The 20,227-nt window shown below is 41.6% G+C and overlaps 1 protein-coding gene and 1 pseudogene across 2 annotated transcripts in view; one reads left to right on the top strand and one right to left on the bottom strand.

Annotated features, from left to right (window-relative positions):
- CHIC1 (cysteine rich hydrophobic domain 1) overlaps positions 1–20,227 on the top strand; it is a 129,037-nt gene that overhangs the window by 72,894 nt on the left and 35,916 nt on the right. The window lies entirely within an intron of this gene.
- On the bottom strand, positions 1,108–3,666 carry LOC104669206 (annotated as a pseudogene).

Here is a 20,227-nt window from a genome sequence, read left to right as displayed (position 1 = left end):
ACTGGAGGTGTTACTATTCGGCCATCTTGCTCCACCCACCCCCCCCACCCCCGTCATCTCTTAAGATGAGGGGAAGGTGTGAGAAATGTACATCTGTCCCTGACTGCTGTCACTGCTTCTGAGTTTAGTAAAAAGATGAGAAATGAGGGTAGCAGACTTCTCATCTGGGGACCTGTGCCTGTGGGGGATAGGTCTCTTGGAGAGGGAATGGGTATGAGGGGGTGTCTTATCTGAGCTCCTACCTTCACACTCCTCTCCTAAGGAAGAGGGAGGCACGGAGGAGCCATACTTGTCTACAAAATATATGGCAACTTATGTTATAGAACTCAGCACACCCCTTCCTGAGCTCCCCAGAGGGTTCTATTGCAGTCACTGGGAGGGATTGAGCTAAGAGTGGCCCCTGCCCTTGGGTTTGTGGGGGGAAAACATAGCCCTGAATGTGATGATGATGTCATCCCTGCTGAAATCATCATCATTGTGGAAAATACTCTAATAGGTCCCGTCCAGACTCCAGCCCTTGTATTTAGGCAAGGGGAATGTGCCGGGTAAAAGACATATACAACATTTTCTCTTCTGCTTGCCCTGGGAAAAAACGATCCTGGGCCCTTAAAAATGTCCCATAGCTACATGCCTACAACTGCACACGTCTGTAAACACAGAGCAGCAGCCAGTTTTCAAAAATTAAACTCTTGCAATAACTGTCTTGGATGATTTTTCAGCATTAACCTGAGTATTGGAGAGCTGTCGGCACTGTGGTTTTGGTATCATAGCCATTGTTTCTCTGAGTGGTAGACCCAGGAAGGAAAAAAAAAAAAAAGCCACGTTGCTACCTACTTCAAGTTTTAAAGTTTTAGGAGAAGAAAAAATGAGCACCATGTTAGGCTGCTCCAAGCAGCCAGGTCTGAATTGTGCACAAGGAGGCGGCACCTCGGCCTCCCCCTGCAAGAGAGTCAGGTGGCTCTGCCCCCACTGAGCAGGAGGAAACTGAGGTACACGGTATGCCCCACACAGCTGAGGAAGAGCAGGGCCTGGGTATGCCTTCAGGAATCACACCTCCTGGGTCCTGGCTCTGCCACACACCCCAGTGGGCTTGGGGCCTGGCTGGAACTATTCACATGCAAAGTAGTCCTTCAGAGGGGCGAAGAGGTGTCGGATGACAGGCACGCTCCAGGACCTTCCCAGCAGCTTCTGGCGGGCACCGCGGCCCATGTTGGACACGTCTGTGTAGTGCACAGGAAAGCCAAAGATCCTTTCGAGCTCAGTGCACCACAAAACATCTTCTTTGCCATTCATGACAACAGGGAAAAGTTGGTTTTTCCCCTGTTTGATCGAATTCGACTTGGTGGTTATTGTCTGTACTTTCTTTAACTTGGCTATCCTATTGTATTCCAAGCAGTCCTGCAGCTCGAGTTTATCATTCTTTGATGCTATCACGGGCTTGTTCATCCCAGGTAGGTTGCCCCAAAAGTATCGGGCCCTGTGAGCAGCAGAAACTTTGATGGCATCAATCATCACTGGATTACACTCCAGGAACCGTGAGATGTCCCTCTTGTCGCCAACCTTCATGGCTACAACATTCTCAAACATCCAGAAGAACGGCCGGTCATCACCCTCCTTGGGGCGTAATTCAGCAGGTGGTAAAATTCGAAGAAGAGCCGGCCTGTACCCTCATACAGGCCTTTCCTGGCTGGATTCACATTTGAGAGATCGTTGCATGGGCTTCCGCCAATCACCAAGTCAAATTGGCCCCATTCTTCAATATTTTTCTTTGTGATGTTCCTCACGTCGTTCACGTATTTGATATTCCCCTTGTGCTTCACGGTTCCAACAGCGATGGACTCCTCACACACTTCAGAGGTGATGTACTTTCCTACCTTTATGCCCAACTCTTTGAGGACTAGGTAGCCTGTCGCGATGCCATCAAACAATGACAGGACTCGAATGGGCCGCCTTTGGGCTGCAGGAATGGCAGGGTACAGCTTGGGGGCTTCGTATTCAAGCCCCCTGTCACTGGTGAAGAAGGCCTGCGGGCGCACGTTCCAGTCCTTCCGGCGCCTCAGGACGCCATGACAGCACTGCGGGAGACGCATGTAGCAGCTCCAGGGCTCCTGAAGCTTGGCCTCGGCCGCTGTGCCTGTGCCCACCAGCACCTACAGGCACTCCACACAGAAGCACCGGCAGCAGCTCGTGTTGCTGCAAAGCAACAGCTCTCGGCCCTCACAGCACACGGTGCAGTAAGACTGATAGCCATCGTCGTCATACATGTAAAACAGCTCAAGGAAGCGATCCCAGCATGTCTGACAGAGGCCCACCTCAAAGAGAGGGTGGAAGGACACAGGGTTTTTCCTGCCACAAGACAAACAGCCATCTTCCAGGCTGCTCTTGTTGTTGGCAACATCTGAAGCCATTTGTTCTTGGCTCTGATCTTCATCCCCTCGGTCTTTGCCGTTGTTATAGCAATTTGTCTTGAGGCGCTTGGGTGCGGGGCAGTAGTCAGAGGTGGCTGAGTCGTCAGCTGTGCGTCTTCGAGTCTTGTTCTCTTATTTCCTTGATTCTAATTTCCTACTGCCTGCACGACGCACCTTCGACTTATTAACCACTGGTTGCGTGTTGTTGGGTTTGAGGCCCTCAATCCCAGTGGGCTTGAAGCCCCCGTGGGCCCACTCCAACATGGGCTTCAGCTGGTCCTCCAATGAGTCTCCAGGGCTGCTGGGGAAGGTCTTGCCAGCTCACACCCTAGCTTTCTCCAGAGCATGGTACATGGCGTTTCGATAGGAGACGAGCTTATTGAAGGTGGCCAAATTAAAGTGCTGGCTGAACAGCCCCCGTGCCACCAGTTTGTCTGCAGAGACCTCGGAAAACTTGCCATCGCCAAACCACTGGACCCACCGCATGCCAGACATAGCCTGTCGCTTGGAGGTGGCCTTCCAAGACACCACCATGGCAAGCCACCAGGAGAAGCCCTTGATCTTTCCCCACAGGAGGTCCCCTATTCCGAGCTCCTTCCCATCCTGATACTCTGAACTGTCTCCATCTCCACTGTCTGCCTCCACCTGCGGGGACTCCATGCCCTCCTGCTGGCTGTCCTGGGCTAGGCGGGCATAGGGGGTACTGCTGCTCTGGGGCGTCACACGTGTGTCCTCTGTGTCGTCTGTGAGGTCGATGGTAAGGTAAGAGCTGGGAGGGAACGGCCATGGCGTTCCTGCTGATGCTGTTGCCCGCCGCCTCAGGGACCTGGTAGCCGGGAACTCCACGGGAGACTCGTCCACATGGTTGCGGCCCTGCCGGCCTCGGGTGGAACGTGGGGAAGGCCTGTGCCTCTCCCGGCTGGAGACACTGTTGTTATTTCGAGTTCGGACAGCTGGGCTTTGTGACCAAGTCCTGGTTTCCCGGAAGAGCTTTGGCATCACTGGGGTGTCAGAGCCATCCCCATCTTCCCCGTCGCCATCGCCTGTCAAGTCCTGCATGTAGCTTAGCAGACTGGACACCTCCCTCTTGGAGAGTCGTGAGCTTGATCTTCGGCCTCTGATCTCCGGGGTGCGGATGGCCTCCAGGATCGGGAGCGAGTCGGAGGACTGGTCGCTGCAGGCCCCATTGACGAGGATCCGAGTCTTCCCTCCCGCCGGCGTCCTCCTCTCCATTGAGATGCCTGGTGTCTCCCTTCATGCTTTCCTGCCGCAGGGCTGGCTCGGGCGTGGCTGGGCGGCGGAGCCGCCGGTGGCGGCTGGCTGGCGGGAGGCGGGCGGGCGGCCGTGCAGGGCGCTGGGCTCGCGAATCTCCTGCGCCGATCGCCGAGCTAGGTTTACTTGGGCCACAACCCCAGCGCTGCCGGCCGGGCGCGGCCGCCCGCTCGCCCGACCGCCAGGTAGCCGGTCCCGTCCGTCCCCTTCATTTCTTTATTCAAATACCGTATTTGAATCAGTCTTGCGTGATTGCCCTGGCCTGAACTTCACATATTATGGTGAATAGGAGTGGTGAGAGAGGGCATCTTTGTCTTGTGCTGGTTTTCAAAGGGAATGCTTCCAGCTTTTGCCCATTCAGTATGATATTGGCTGTGGGTTTGTTATGAATAGCTATTATTTTGAGATACATTCCATCAGTATCTAGTTTATTGAGAGTTTTTAGCATGAAGGGCTGTTGCATTTTATCAAAGACCTTTTCTGCATCTATTGAGATAATCTTGTGGTTTTTGTCTTTGGTTCTGTTGATGTGATGAATTACATTTTTTGATTTGCATTTGTTGAACCAGCCTTGCATCCCAGGGATGAAACCAACTTAATCATGGTGGATAAGCTTTTTGATTTGCTGCTGGATTCGGTTTGCCAGTATTTTATTTTATTTTTTTTTTATTTATTTTTATTTATTTATTTTATTTATTTATTTATTTATTTTTTTTATGAGACGGAGTCTCGCTCTGTCACCCGGGCTGGAGTGCAGTGGCCGGATCTCAGCTCACTGCAAGCTCCGCCTCCCGGGTTTACGCCATTCTCCTGCCTCAGCCTCCCGAGTAGCTGGGACTACAGGCACCCGCCACCTCGCCCAGCTAGTTTTTTTTTTTTTTGTATTTTTTAGTAGAGACGGGGTTTCACCATGTTAGCCAGGATGGTCTCGATCTCCCTGACCTCGTGATCCGCCCGTCTCGGCCTCCCAAAGTGCTGGGATTACAGGCTTGAGCCACCACGCCCGGCCAGGTTTGCCAGTATTTTATTGAGGATTTTTGCATCGATGTTCATCAGGAATATTGACCTGAAATTTTCTTTTTTTGTTGTATCTCTGCCAGGTTTTGGTATCAGGATGATGCTGGCCTCATAGATTGAGTTAGGGAGGAGTCCCTCTTTTTCTATTGTTTGGAATAGTTTCAGAAGGAATGGTATCAGCTCCTGTTTGTACCTCTGGTAGAATTCAGCTGTGAATCTGTCTGGCCCTGGGCTTTTTTTGGTTGGTAGGCTATTAATTACTGCCTCAATTTCAGAACGTGTTGTTAATCTATTCAGGGATCTGTTCCTTCCTGGTTTAGTCTTGAGAAGGTTTATGTGTTCAGGAGTTTATCCATTTCTTCTAGATTTTCTAGTTTATTTGCATGGAGGTGTTCATACTATTCTGTGATGGTAGTTTGTGTTTCCGTAGGATTGGTGGTGATATCCCCTTATTTTTTATTTTGTGGATTTAATTTTTCACTCTTTTCTTCTTTATTGTTCTGGCTACCAGTCTAATTATTTTGTTAATCTTTTGAGAAAAACAGCTTCTGGATTCATTGATTTTGGGAAGGGTTTTTTGTGCTTCTATCTCCTCTAATTTTTCTCTGTTCTTAGTTATTTCTTGTATTCTGCTAACTTTTTAATTTGTTTGCTGTTTCTTCTCTAGTCATTTTGATTATGATAGACTGTCAATTTTCTTTTTTTTTCTTTTTTTTATTATTGTTATTATACTTTAAGTTCTAGGGTACATGTGCACAATGTGCAGGTTTGTTACATATGTATACATGTGCCACGTTGGTGCGCTGCACCCATTAACTCGTCATTTACATTAGGTATATCTCCTAATGCTATCCCTCCCCCCTCCCCCCTCCCCACAAGAAGCCCCGGTGTGTGATGTTCCCCTTCCTGTGTCCAGGTGATCTCATTGTTCAATTCCCACCTGTGAGTGAGAACATGCTGTATTTGGTTTTCTGTTCTTGCGATAGTTTGCTGGAAATGATGGTTTCCAGCTGCATCCATGTCCCTACAAGGGACACAAACTCATCCTTTTTTATGGCCGCATAGTATTCCAAGGTGTGTATGTGCCATGTTTTCTTAATCCAGTCTGTCACTGATGGACATTTGGGTTGATTCCAAGTCTTTGCTATTGTGAATAGTGCCGCAATAAACATACGTGTGCATGTGTCTTTATAGCAGCATGATTTATAATCTTTTGAGTATATACCCAGTAATGGGATGGCTGGGTCAAATGGTATTTCTAGTTTTAGATCTTTGAGGAATCGCCATACTGTTTTCCACAATGGTTGAACCAGTTTATAGTCCCACCAACAGTGTAAAAGTCTTCTTATTTCTCCACATCCTCTCCAGCACCTATTGTTTCCTGATTTTTTTGATGATCACCATTCTAACTGGTGTGAGATGGTATCTCATTGTGGTTTTGATTTGCATTTCTCTGATGGCCACTGATGATGAACATTTTTTCATGTGTCTGTTGGCTGTATGAATGTCTTTTTTTGAGAAGTATCTGTTCATATCCTTTGCCCACTTTTTGATGGGGTTGTTTGATTTTTTCTTATAAATTTGTTTGAGTTCTTTGTAGGTTCTGGATATGAGCCCTTTGTCAGATGAGTAGATTGCAAAAATTTTCTCCCATTCTGTAGGTTGCCTGTTCACTCTGATGGTAGTTTCTTTTGCTGTGCAGAAGCTCTTTAGTTTAATTAGATCCCATTTGTCAATTTTGGCTTAACCATAGTGCTCTTTAAAGAAAATTGTTTTTAAAATTTCTTATTACCTGATATTAGCCAAGCCAATGGCCAATATTTCTGGCTTTTGAACTTTCTCTCAGGTGAAACTAATAAGCCTTAGCTACTAAGCTCCAGCATTGGACAGTTCTATTGCTCTTCCCAGAAGGAGCCTAGAGCAGTCAGTTTTGAGCTTGCATAAGCTTGTAACTGCTCAATATAATTTTTAGGGCTGACTATGACATGAACCCTCAAATTTCTGTTCCCTGGATAGCAGAGACCAAGTGAGTACCACCACATGGTTACAAGGTCAAGCTCCCAAGGATATGAAACAAGATGAGAAGGAAACTTCATCCAGTTTTTTTGTTGTTGTTTCAGGGACCTGCAGCAGTTTGTAACTGAGATCCTAAGCCCATGTTCTATCTTAAGGTATTCCTCTTTACGACAGAATGATACAGAAAGACACACAAAGCACACCAGATTTGCTACAGCTTAAGACTAGCCTCACAAATTGTTTTTCCTGTTAATCAAAACTTTACAGAGGAGATAAACAGTGATTTTTACCATTCATTCAACTAGTTTGCATAAAGAAAGAGGACAGAAGTCTGACCAGTAACAAATCCTTACCCTTTTGCTAACATGTCAGGTTTCTGGGTTTTCTTTCCCTGAGCAGCCCTAGTAACCTTGCTTGCTACATCAAAGCCCTTGGGGCCAAGCCACAACACAAAAGAATTTTTTTTTCTGTTTCATGGAACCACAGGCAAAAGCCTCTCAATTTTGCAAGTGGCCACCCAATTGGCTGCATAGGGAACCTGAATTAATATTTTCCATTCAGCCAGAGAAAAATACATGTGACAGAGCATACCAATATTGAACTGGCAAGGCTCAAACTTGCCCCCTGATGGGCTCTGTCATCTTTAATCCATTCAAAGTAGATTAAAATAGTTTCAGCACATGGTTGTCTGGGCAAGATGGTCACCCTAAGTAACAGAAAAAATAATAAAAGGAAAGGAGAGAAAGAGAGAGAAAAGCATTGCCTGCTGCAAGGTGGGGAAGGCAAAGAGCTCAGGGAGGCTAGAGAAAGACCTACCCATTGCAGCAACATTTAATCAAAAGTTTAGGCAGCTGTTTGTTGGTCACAAAGGATCTTCTCCAGCATTCCCATTAGCTCTCAAGTTTTCCCCTTTAGGGAAAAAAAAAAAAAAAAGCTCCCCTTACCTCATGATCCTGTACCGGCCTAATCCTGTCACAGCCATCAGCAGAGTGCAAGGCAGATTAATCCAAAGAGAGTAACAGTTAATATCCCATAGTGTCAAACCAATTTTTTAGCTGATAAGGACTTTATTGAGAGGGTCCTCTAAACCCCTAAATCTTAGGAAGGTCTGTAACCTTCCTAAGTTGGGCCTCAAACCCAAGTTTGGTTAAGTGTCATTACCTTTTAAGAGGGGCCTTTAACCCTCTCTCTCTCTAGAGAAAGTGCTTTAACCCTCTCTGTTTCTAGGAGAGACTCTAACTCCCCTAAATTGGGCCTCTAACCCAATCCCGTCCTTTACTGGATACCCCACCACTTACCCAAAGTCAGCCAATTGTTGCTGCAGTCTATTTCCTTTGGGTCAGGGGTCTCCTCAGTATCATCCCTTCATGGTTCGCCAGGAAGATGTTACTAGAAAGGGGTCCCAATCCAGACCCCAAGAGAGGGTTCTTCGATCTTGCCCAAGAAAGATTTTGAGGTGAATCCATAAAGTGAAAGCAAGTTTATTAAGAAAGTAAAGAAATAAAAGAATGGCTACTTCATAGCAGAACAGCCAGAGCTCCATTGTATGTTGTTTCCTCTGTCTTGTGGCATTTAAAGGATTCTTTCTGTATCGTTTACCTTTGGGAGTATGATTATTAAATGTCTTGAGGTAGTCTTCATTAGGATAAATCTGCCTAGTGTTCTATAACTTTCTTGTGCTTGGATATTGGCATCTTTCTCCAAGTTTGGGGACTTTTCTGTTATTATCACTTTGAATAAACTTAATACTTCTGTCTCTTTCTCTGTCTCCTTTTTAAGGCCAATAACTCGTAGATTTGCCTTTTTGATGCTATTTTCTAGATCCTATTGGCATACTCTACAGTTCTTTATTTATTTTCATTTTTCTCCTCTGACTGCATTTTCTCATAGCCTTTCTTCAAGAAGCTAGTTCTTTCTTCTGTTTGATTAATTCTGCTGTTGAAAGACTCATATATTCTTCAGTATGCCAATTGCTTTTTCTGCTCCAGAATTTCTTCTAGAGTTTTAAAACTTATTTCAATCTATTTGTTAAATTTATCTGATAGAATTCTGAATTCTTTCTCTATGTTATCTTGAATTTCTTTGAGTTTTCTCAACACAGCTATTTTTAAATGTCTATTTGAAGAATCACATTTCTCTGTTTCTCCAGGATTGGTTCTTAGTGCCTTATTTCATTCATTTGGTGAGGTCATGTTTTCCTGGATGCTGTTGATGCCAGTAGATATTCTTCGGTGTCTGTGCATTGAAGAGTTGGGTATTTATTGCAGTCTTAGTTGTCTGGGATTATTTGTAGCCATCCTTCTTGAGAAGGTTTTCCAGATATTTTAAAGGGCTTCGGTGTTGTGATCTAAACTCTGTCTGCATAGGGGGCATCCCAAGCCTACTAACCCTGTAGTTTTTGCAGACTCGTAGAGATACCACCTTTTTGGTCTTGGACAAGATCTGGAAGAATTATCTGTATTACCAGGCAGAGACTTGTTTTCTTTCTTTAATTTCCCCCCTCCCCCCACAAAAAAACCAGAGTCTTTCTCTCTCTGTTCTGAGCCATCTAAAGCTGGGAGAGGAGTGACATAAGCACCCTTGTGGCCACCATCACTATGACTGTGCTTGGTCAGACCTAAAGCCATCACAGCACTGGGTATAGCCCAGGGCCTTCTGTAATGACTCACTGACTACTACCTATGTTCACTCAAGGCCCTGGAGCTCTACAATCAGGTGGCAAATCCAGCCAGGCCTATGCCCTTCTCTTCAGCGTGGCAAGATCACCCAGGCCTTGGATGGGTCCAGAGGTGATGTCCTAGAGTCAGGGACTAGAGTCAAAAACCTTAGAAGCCTACCTGGTGTTCTATGGTATTGTGGCTGAGCTGGCACTGAAACCATAAGACACAGTACTTCCCACTCTTCTTCCCCTTTCCAAAGGCGGAAGAGCTTGACCCCATAGCCACTGCCACCTCATGCCATGAATAATTCTACCAGAGCACCAGCCAGTGTTTCCTTCAGCCCCAAGGGCTCCTAAGTCAGCTTGTGGTGAAAGCTGCCTGGCCTGCAAATCACCCTTCAAGGCAGTGTGCTCTCCTCTGGCCTATGGTAGGTTGAGAAATGCTGTCCAAGAGTCAAGTCTTAAAATCAGGGACCCCAAGAGCCAACCTGGTGCTCTGCCCTGCCCTGGTCGTGGTGGTATCTAAGAAAGTCTTCTTTACTTTGCCCTTTGCTTTTCTTAGGAGTTTTGCCCCATAGCCACTGCTGGTAATGTGCTGAGTCTCACCTGAAGCCAGCAAGTCTCAGAGGCTCACCCAAGGCCCTCAATGTAGTACCTGGGTATTGCTGCTGGTTATTTCAAGTTCAAGAGCTCTTCAGTCAGCAGGTGATGAACGCTGCCAGGACTTGGTCCTTTCCTTCAAGGCAGTGGGTTCCCTTCTGGCCCAGGGTGTGTATAGAAATGTCTAGGAACTAGGTCCTGGAACGGGAGCCTCACAACTGTCTGGTGGCCTGTTCTGCTGTGGCTAAGATAGTATCCAAGATGGAAGACAAAGTTCTCCCAGCTCTTTCCTTTGCTCTCAAGTTGAAGGAGGGGGGTCTCTTGTGGAGCCAAGAGCTGTGCAGCCTGAGTTTAGGGAAGTTATGATACCAGCACTCCCTTGACTGCTCCAGCTGGCGTCTCAGCATGTTGTGTGACCCACAGTCCACTGTTTCTGGGACTATTTCAGCACTAGGACTCACCGAAAAGTTTCAGTCCTTATGGGGTAGATCACCTTTCAAGTTTACTTGGAGACATAGAGGGCTGTAGCCCTTTGTGGCAAGGTTTGTAGAAACTCAAGTTCCAAATACTGGAATCTGCAATTCCCCTCTGGCTAGGGCTGGTTTAAATGCTCCCTCCATGAGTGGGTGGGTGGGCATCAGCTGAGTTTGGTCCAGTTTTTCTTTCCGCTCTAGCAGAACAGCACTGTGTTCAGTGCCTCACTCTTGCTGTGTTCTTTCTCCCCCAGCAGGCAGAGATGCTCTCTACACCACACCACTGTTGCCAGTGTTTGGGGAGGGGTAGCCTTTGTGATTCCGGAGTGTTTTTTGTATCTCTTCCATGCCTCTTTCAGTGATATGAAGTTAAAACCAGGTACTCTGAGTGCTCACCTAATTTTGGGTTCTTATGAAGGTATTATTTCTGTATAGATAGTTGTTGACTCGATTTCCTTGTGGGGGTGGGGACGATTGGTGGAGCCTCCTGTTGTGCCATTTTGCTCCCAATCTATTTTTAATTTTTGAGGAAACTCCATACTCTTCTACCTATTAACTCTACTAGCTTATATTACCACCAGTAGAGTTCAAGATTCTCTTTGCTGTATTTCCTTGCCACACTTGTTATCTTTTTTAAAATAATAGACATCCTAATAGGTTTTAGGTGATACATCATTGTGGTGTTGATTTGCATTCTCTGACAATCAGTGATGTTGAGCACCTTTTCATATACCTGTTGGCCATTTATATGTCTTTTTTGGGAAAATGCCCATTGAGGTATTTTGCTCATTTTTTAATCAGGATTTTTTTTTCTATTCAGTTATTTTTCTTTTATGAGATTCTTATATATTTTGGATGTTAACCTCATATCAGATATATTGTTGGAATTTATGTTCTCACATCCCATAGATTGCTTTTTTATTTTGTTAATTGTCTCCTTTGCTGCGCAGAGGCTTTTTAGTTTGATATTGTCTGTCTTATTGTTGCTTTTGTTGCCTGTGTTTTTTTTAAATCACAACTCAAAAATCATTGTCAGTAGCAATGTCAGTGGGCTTATTCCCTATGTTTTCTTTTAGGAGTTTTACATTTTTAAGTCATGTTTAAATGTTTAATTTATTTTTAATTAATTTTTGTATGGTATAAGACAAGGGTCCAGTTTCATTCCTTTGCAAATGGATAATACAGTTCCCCAGCACCATTTATTGAAAAGATTATCCTTTTTCCAACGTGTATTCTTGTTTTCCTTTTCAAAAATTAGTTGACCATATATGCATGAGTTTATTTATGGGCTCTGTTGGTGTATTTGTCTACTTTTATGTCAGTATCATACTGTTTTGATTACTATAGCTTTGAAATATAGTTTGAAATCAGGAAGATTAGGGCCTCCAGCTTTGTTCTTTATTCTCAAGATTTTTTTGGCTATCCAAGATCTTCTGTGGTTCCATGTAAATTTTAAGATTGTTTTTTCTATTTCTGTAAAAAAAAAAAAATGCCATTGGAATTTTCATAGGATTGCATTGAATCTGTAGTTTGCTTTGGGTAGTATGGACATTTTAGCCATATAAATTCTTCCAGTCCGTGAATGGGATATCTTTTTGTGTATTTGTGTCTTCTTCAATTTCTTTCATTAGTGTTTTATACTTCACTATACAGATATTTGACTTCCTTGGTCAGCTATTGTAAACTGAATTGTTTTCTTAATTCCTCTTTTGGATAGTTTATACTGTATAGAAACACAACTGTTTTTGTATTTTTTTTAATTCAAACCTTTACTGAATTCATTTTTCAGTGCTAACAATTTTTTGGTGGGGTCTTTATAGGATTTTCTATATATAGGATTATGTCATTAGCAAACAAAATTTTACTTCTTTCTTTTAGATTTTGTTGCCCTTTAATTTTAATTAGCTTATCTATTTACTTATTGCCTAATTGCACTGGCTATGACTTCCAGTACTAATTTGAACAAAAGTGTCAAGAGTAGGTATCCTTGTCTTATTCCTCAGGATTTCATCATTGCATATGATGTTACCTGTATGCTTGTCGTATATGGCCTTTATTGAGTATATTTTTATTTACCTAATATGTTGAGAGTTTTTATTATGAAATGATGTTGAATTTTGTTAATGTTCTTTCTGCACATATTGATATGATCATGATTTTTATCCTTCATTCTCTTAGTATTGTTTACTGCATTTATTGATTCGAGTATGTTGACCCATCCTTGCATTCCAGAGATAAATCTTACATGATTGTGGTGTATGATCCTTTCAATGTGCTGTTGAATTTGGTTTGCGAATATTGTGTTCAAGATTTTTGTATCTATTTGCTTCAGGGATATTGGCCTATAATTTTAATTTCCTCTTGTGTCCTTGCCTAGCTTTGGTATCAGGGTAATGCTGGCCTTGTAGAATATATTTGGAATCGTTTCCTCCTATTCAGTTTTTTGGAAGAGCTTGAGAAGGATTGGCATTAATTATTTTTTCAGTACTTGGTAGAATTCACCCATGAAGCCATCTGATCCTGTGCTTTTCTTTGTTGGAAGATATTTGAGTACTGATTTTATCTCCTTGCTCTTTTTTGTTCTGTTCATATTTTCTAGGTCTTCATGGTTAGTCTTGGTGTTTCTTGGTATATTATATTTCTCTGAGAATTTAGCCATTTATTCTAGGCTATCCAATTTGTTGACATATAATTGTTCATAATAGTATCTTCTGACCTTTTGTATTTCTCTGTTATCAGTTGTAATGGCTCTTCTTTCATTTATGATTTTATTTATTTGAGTGTTCTCCTTTTTTCTTGCTTCAGCTTGCAAAAGGTTTGTCAATTTTCTTTATCTTTTCAAAAAAACTCATAGTTTTTTGGATCTTTTAAATTGTTTTTCTAGATTCTATTTTATTTATTTCTGTTCCTGTCTTTATTATTTCCTTCTTTCTGCTAACTTTGGGCTTGCTTTATTCTATTCTGGCTATTTACTTGAAGTGTAAAATTAGGTTGTTTAGGCTGGGCGCAGTGGCTCATGCCCCTAATCCCAACACTTTGGGAGGCTTAGGCGGGCAGATCACCTGAGGTTGGGAGTTTGAGACCAGCCTGGCCAACATGGTGAAACCGCATCTCTACTAAAAATACAAAAATAAAAAACATAAATAGCTGGGCGTGGTGGCACATGCTTGTAATTCCAGCTACTCAGGAGGCTGAGGCAGGAGAATCGCTTGAACCCAGGAAGCGGAGATTACAGTGAGCTGAGATTGCACACTGCACTCCAGCCTGAGCAACAGACTGAGACTCCATCTCAAAAAAAAAATAGGTTATTTGATATCTTTTTTAATGTAAGCATAGCATTTATCACTGTAGACTTTCCTCTTAGAACTGCTTTTGTTGCATCTCATAAGTTGTGATATATTTTGTTTCCATTTTGGTTCATCACAGGATTTGTTTTTAAACTTTCCATTTGATTTTTTTGACCCATTGGTTGTGCAGAAGTATCTTGCTTAATTTCCACATATTTGTGAGTTTTCCAATTTTTATCCTGTTTCTAGTTCTGTACAATTGTATTAGGAAAATATACTTGATATGATTTTAATCTTGTGAAATTTGTTAAGACTCATTTTCTGGCCTAACGTATGCTCTGTTCTGAAGAATGTTCTATATGCAATTCAGAGGACTGTATATTCTGCTGTTGTTGGATGGAATTTTCTGTGAATGTCTGTTAGGTCTATTTGTTTTGCATTCTTATTCAAGTCCACTCTTTCCATACTGATTTTCTGTCTATATGATTTATCCATTGTTGCAAGTGGCTTATAAATGTATATTTACATGCTCTGAACTTGGGAGCACATACATTTATAATATCTTCTTGATATATATCCTCTTGATAAATTGACCACTTTATTATATAGTGTCCTTTTTTTCTTGTGACAGATTGTGACTGAAAATATTTTTTCCAGCATAATTACTCCTGCTAATATTTGTTTACTATTTGCATGGACTGTCTTTTTCCATTCTTCACTTTCAGCCTAGTGTGTGTCTCATGAGCAGCATATAATAGGGTGTTGTTTGTCAAAGCATTCAGCCACTCTGTTTTTCTTTTTTTTTTATTTTAATTTTTTAAATAATTTTAATTTACATTTTAGATTCAGGGAATATATGTACAAGTTTACTACATGGGTATATTGCATGATGCTGAGGTTTGGGGTCCAGTTGATGCATATGCTCCAGTACTGAGCATAGTACCCAACAGGTAGTTTTTTTTCAATCCTTGTCCCCCTCCCTTTCTTCACACCTCTAGTAGTCCCCAGTGTCTATTGTTGCCACCTTTATGTCCATGAGTACTCAATGCTTAGCTCCCACTTATAAGTGAGAACATGTAGTATTTGGTTTTCTGTCCCTGCATTAATTCACTTAGGATAATGGCCTCCAAATCCATCTATATCCCCTGTAAAGGACATGATCTTGTTCTTTTTTACAGCTGCATAGTATTCTATGGTGTATACATACCACATTTTCTTTATCCAATCCACTGTTGATGGGTGCCTGGTTGATTACACGTTTTTGCTATTGTGAATAGTGTTGCAATGAACATGAAAGCACATGTGTCTTTTTGGTGAAATGACACCAAAAAGTGGTATATATTCTTTTGGAACAAAAAGGTGGTATATATTCTTTTGGCTATATACCCAGTAGTGAGATTGCTGAGTTGAACAGTAGTTCTGTTTTAAGTTCCTGGAGAAATTTCCAAACTGCTTTCCACAGTGGTTGAACTAATTTACATTCCCATGAACAGTGTAAAAGCATTCTTTTTTCTCCACAGCCTCTCCAGCATCTGTCATTTTTTTGGCTTTTTAATAATAGCCATTCTGACTGGTGTGAGATGGTATCTCATTGTGGTTTTGATTTGCCTTTCTCCGATGATTAGTGATATTGAACTTTTTTATATGTTTATTGGTCACTTGTATGTCTTCTTTTGAGAGGTGTCTGTTTATGTCTTTTTTCCACAAAAAATGGGCAAATATTTTAACAGACACTTTCTTAAAAGAAAAATACAAATGACCAACAAACTCATGAAAATGTGGCTCATCATCATTAGTTGAAATGCAAATCAAGATATTCCTACATATCCACTAGAGTGGCTATAAGTAAAAAGTCTGACAATATCAAGAGCTGACAAGGATGTGGAACAAGTAGAACTTGCTTACATTGCTAGTGAGACTGTGAAATGGCACAGCTACTTTAGAAACCAGTTTGGCAGTTTCTTATAAAGTTAAACATACACCCACCATATGACCCATTCATTCCACTTCTAGATATTTACCCACAAGAAACAAAAATATATGTCCATACAAAGACTGGTACAAGAACATCCATAGCTGCTTTATTCATAATAGCAAAAGACTAATAACAACCCAAACATCTATCAACAGGAGAAAAAATGAACAGACATTTGTACATCCATACGGTGAAACCCTACTCAGCAATAAAAAGGAACAAACTACTGAGGCAGGTAACACCATGGCACGAATGAATCTCAAAATATTTATGCTGAATGAAGGAAACCAGACAGCATAAAAATGTACACATGGTAGGATTTCATTTATGTGACATTTGAGTACACACAAAACTAATCAACAGTGACAGAAAGTGGATCAGTGGTTGCCTAGGGCCAGGGGTTGGAGTGGGGTTGGCTGCAAATGAAACATGGAACAAGAAAAATTAGGAGGACAATAGAAATGTCCTATATCTTGATTCTGGTGGTTACACATACTACATATGGGTATATAAATTTGATGAAACTCTTAGAACTGGATGTTTAAAATTGACACATTTACTTTATATCATACCTCAGTAAAGCTGATTATGGAAACTGTTTTGTGAAAGGGCAGGAATTCAAACAAACAAGGAGGAAGGTTAGGTGAATGGGATGTAGTAAGTGATGAGATCAAAGTAGGGGAAGGGGAAAATGATGAGAGCTTCCAGTTCTGGCTGATAACCTGGCTCTGCCATTTGTCACTCTGAGAGCTGCAGCAGGTCTATGGCTTTGAGCAAGGAAGTTAACTCCTTTCACACTCAGTGTGAAATGCAACAATGAGGGTGGTGGATTTATTTTCCACAGTCATTTCTAGAGCTAAGAGTCCATGGCTCCTGGCTGCCCTCAGACTTGAAGGCATCCAGAGCTATCTATTGCTTTTTTTTTTTTTTTAATACTTTAAGTTCTAGGGTACATGTGCATAACGTGCAGGTTTGTTACATATATATACTTGTGCCATGTTGGTGTGCTGCACCCATCAACTCGTCAGCACCCATCAACTCGTCAATTTACATCAGGTATAACTCCCAATGCAATCCCTCCCCACTCCCCCCTCCCCGTGATAGGCCCCGGTGTGTGATGTTCCCCTTCCCGAGTCCAAGTGATCTCATTGTTCAGTTCCCACCTATGAGTGAGAACATGCGGTGTTTGGTTTTCTGTTCTTGTGATAGTTTGCTAAGAATGATGGTTTCCAGCTGCATCCATGTCCCTACAAAGGACACAAACTCATCCTTTTTTATGGCTGCATAGTATTCCATGGTGTATATGTGCCACATTTTCTTCATCCAGTCTGTCACAGATGGACATTTGGGTTGATTCCAAGTCTTTGCTATTGTGAATAGTGCCGCAATAAACATACGTGTGCATGTGTCTTTATAGCACCATGATTTATAATCCTTTGGGTATATACCCAGTAATGGGATGGCTGGGTCATATGGTACTTCTAATTCTAGATCCTTGAGGAATTGCCATACTGTTTTCCATAATGGTTGAACTAGTTTACAATCCCACCAACAGTGTAAAAGTGTTCCTATTTCTCCACATCCTCTCCAGCACCTGTTGTTTCCTGACTTTTTAATGATTGCCATTCTAACTGGTGTGAGATGGTATCTCATTGTGGTTTTGATTTGCATTTCTCTGATGGCAAGTGATGATGAGCATTTTTTCATGTGTCTGTTGGCTATATGAATGTCTTCTTTTGAGAAATGTCTGTTCATATCCTTTGCCCACTTTTTGATTGGGTTGTTTGTTTTTTTCTTGTAAATTTGTTTGAGTTCTTTGTAGGTTCTGGATATTAGCCCTTTGTCAGATGAGTAGATTGCAAAAATTTTCTCCCATTCTGTAGGTTGCCTGTTCACTCTGATAGTAGTTTCTTTTGCTGTGCAGAAGCTCTTTAGTTTAATTAGATCCCATTTGTCAATTTTGGCTTTTGTTGCTGTTGCTTTTGGTGTTTTAGACATGAAGTCCCTGCCCATGCCTATGTCCTGAATGGTATTACCTAGGTTTTCTTCTAGGTTTTTATGGTATTAGGTCTAACATTTAAGTCTCTAATGCATCTTGAATTAATTTTCGTATAAGGAGTAAGGAAAGGATCCAGTTTCAGCTTTCTACTTATGGCTAGCCAATGTTCCCAGCACCATTTATTAAATAGGGAATCCTTTCCCCGTTTCTTGTTTTTTTCAGGTTTATCAAAGATCAGATGGCTGTAGATGTGTGGTATTATTTCTGAGAACTCTGTTCTGTTCCATTGGTCTATATCTCTGTTTTGGTACCAGTACCATGCTGTTTTGGATACTGTAGCTTTGTAGTATAGTTTAAAGTCAGCTTTGTTCTTTTGACTTAGGATTGTCTTGGAGATGTGGGCTCTTTTTTGGTTCCATATGAACTTTAAAGCAGTTTTTTCCAATTCTGTGAATAAAGTCATTGGTAGCTTAATGGGGATGGCATTGAATCTATAAATTACCTTGGGCAGTATGGCCATTTTCATGATATTGATTCTTCCTATCCATGAGCATGGTATGTACTGCCATTTGTTTATGTCCTCTTTTATTTCACTGAGCAGCCAATCTGTTTTTCTATTGGAGATTTTAATTTATTAACATTTAAATTAATTATTGGTAGGTAAGGACTTGTTATTGCTGTTTTTTAAAGTATTTCCTGACTGGTTTATAGTTTCTTTCTTCCCCTTTTGCTGTCCTCCTTTTCATTTGTTGATTTTTTTTTCATAGTGGTATGCTTTTATTTTTTTTTTTCTCATCTTTTCTGCGTCTACTATAGGTTTTATTCTTTGGAGGTTACCATGAGGTTATTTTTTTCTTTTTGTGTTATGTATCCATTAACAAATTAATGTAGCTATAGTTGTAATACTTTGTCTTTTAACTTTTATCATAGAGATAAGTGATTTTAACCACCATTACAGTATTGTTATTCCTTTTGTTTGTTTGTTTGTTGTTTGTTGTTTGTTTTTTGGTTTTGGGTGTTTTTTTAGATGGAGTCTCGCTCTTTCACCCAGGCTGGAGTGCAGTGGCAGGATCTTGGCTCACTGCAAGCTCCGCCTCCCGGGTTCATGCCATTCTCCTGCCTCAGCCTCCCGAGTAGCTGGGACTACAGGCGCCCACCACCACGCCCAGCTAATTTTTTGTATTTTTAGTAGAGACGGGATTTCACCGTGTTAGCCAGGATGGTCTCAATCTCCTGACCTCATGATCCACTGACCTCAGCCTCCAAAAGTGCTGAGATTACAGGCATGAGCCACCACCCCCCGCCAGTATTGTTATTCTTAACTTGACTCTGCTTACCTTTACTGTGAGTTTTATACTTTTTTGTGTTTTTATGTTGCTAATAAGCATTCTTTTATTTCAACTTGAAAAACCTCGTTTAGCATTTCTTACAAGGCAGATTTACTGGTGATGAACTTACCCTCCCTCCCGCCCCCATTTGTGTGGAAATGTCTTTATCTCCATTTCTAAAGGACAACTTTACTAGGTATAGTATTATTGATTGGCGGATTTTTTTCCTTCAGCACTTTGAATATATGGTCTCACTCTCTTGTGACTTGTAAGGTTTCTGCTGAGAAATCTGCTGATTTTCTTATTGGGGCAGTGGTGAATAGTTCCCTTGGATGTGATGAGTTGTCTTCACTTTCAAAATTGTCTCTGTTTTTGACTTTTGACAATTTCATTAAAACGTGTCTCAGTGAAGACCTCTTGGCGCTCAACCTATTTGGAATTCTTTAAGCTTCATGCATCTGGATGTCCATTTCCTTTCCAGATTTGAGAAGTTTTCTGTCATTATTTATTTAAATAAGCTTTCTGTTATTTCTCTTTTTCTGCTCCTTCTTTGACTCCCAGAATGTTTATATTGGTTCACTTGCTTTTGTCCAATAAGTCTCATTGGCTTTCTGTACTCATTCTTATTTTTTTTCTTTTTCTTCCTCTAACTGGATAATTTCAAATGATCTGTCTTTGAGGATGCTGATATTGTCCTTAGCTTGATCAAGTCAGACATTGGCTGTCTTCATTACACTTTTCTTTTCGGTCATTGTGATTTTCAGCTCTAGGATTTCTGGATTTTTTTTAAATAGATTTTCTTCTGCTTTTTTTTGAATTTTTCATTTTGTTCATGTTTTGTTTTTCTGATATTGTATAATTGTCTGTGTTCTCTTAATGAGTTTCCTTAAGATGATTGTTTTGAATTTTTGTCAAGCTCTTTGTTGATTCTCTATTTATTCAGGGTCTTCACTGGAACTTTATTTTATTCTTTTTGTGGTATCATATTTCCTTGATCCTTTATTTTCCTTTTGGCCACACATTGCTGTCTTCACAATTGAAGGAACACTCACCTTCTCCAGTGTTTACTCTTTGGCTTCAAGAGAGATAGAACTTTACCACTGAGCCTAGGTGGAGATTCCAAAGGTCTCTCAGAACTTTTCTGTGAATGTGCCCACCCTGCTTCACTTGTTCTTTCCTAGGGGACAAGTGTT

The sequence above is a fragment of the Rhinopithecus roxellana genome, chromosome 7 (assembly GCF_007565055.1).
Source record: "Rhinopithecus roxellana isolate Shanxi Qingling chromosome 7, ASM756505v1, whole genome shotgun sequence".
NCBI classification, from domain to species: domain Eukaryota; kingdom Metazoa; phylum Chordata; class Mammalia; order Primates; family Cercopithecidae; genus Rhinopithecus; species Rhinopithecus roxellana.
Note: the sequence above shows the minus strand (reverse complement) of the source record. Positions and strands in the feature narration are given on the sequence as shown.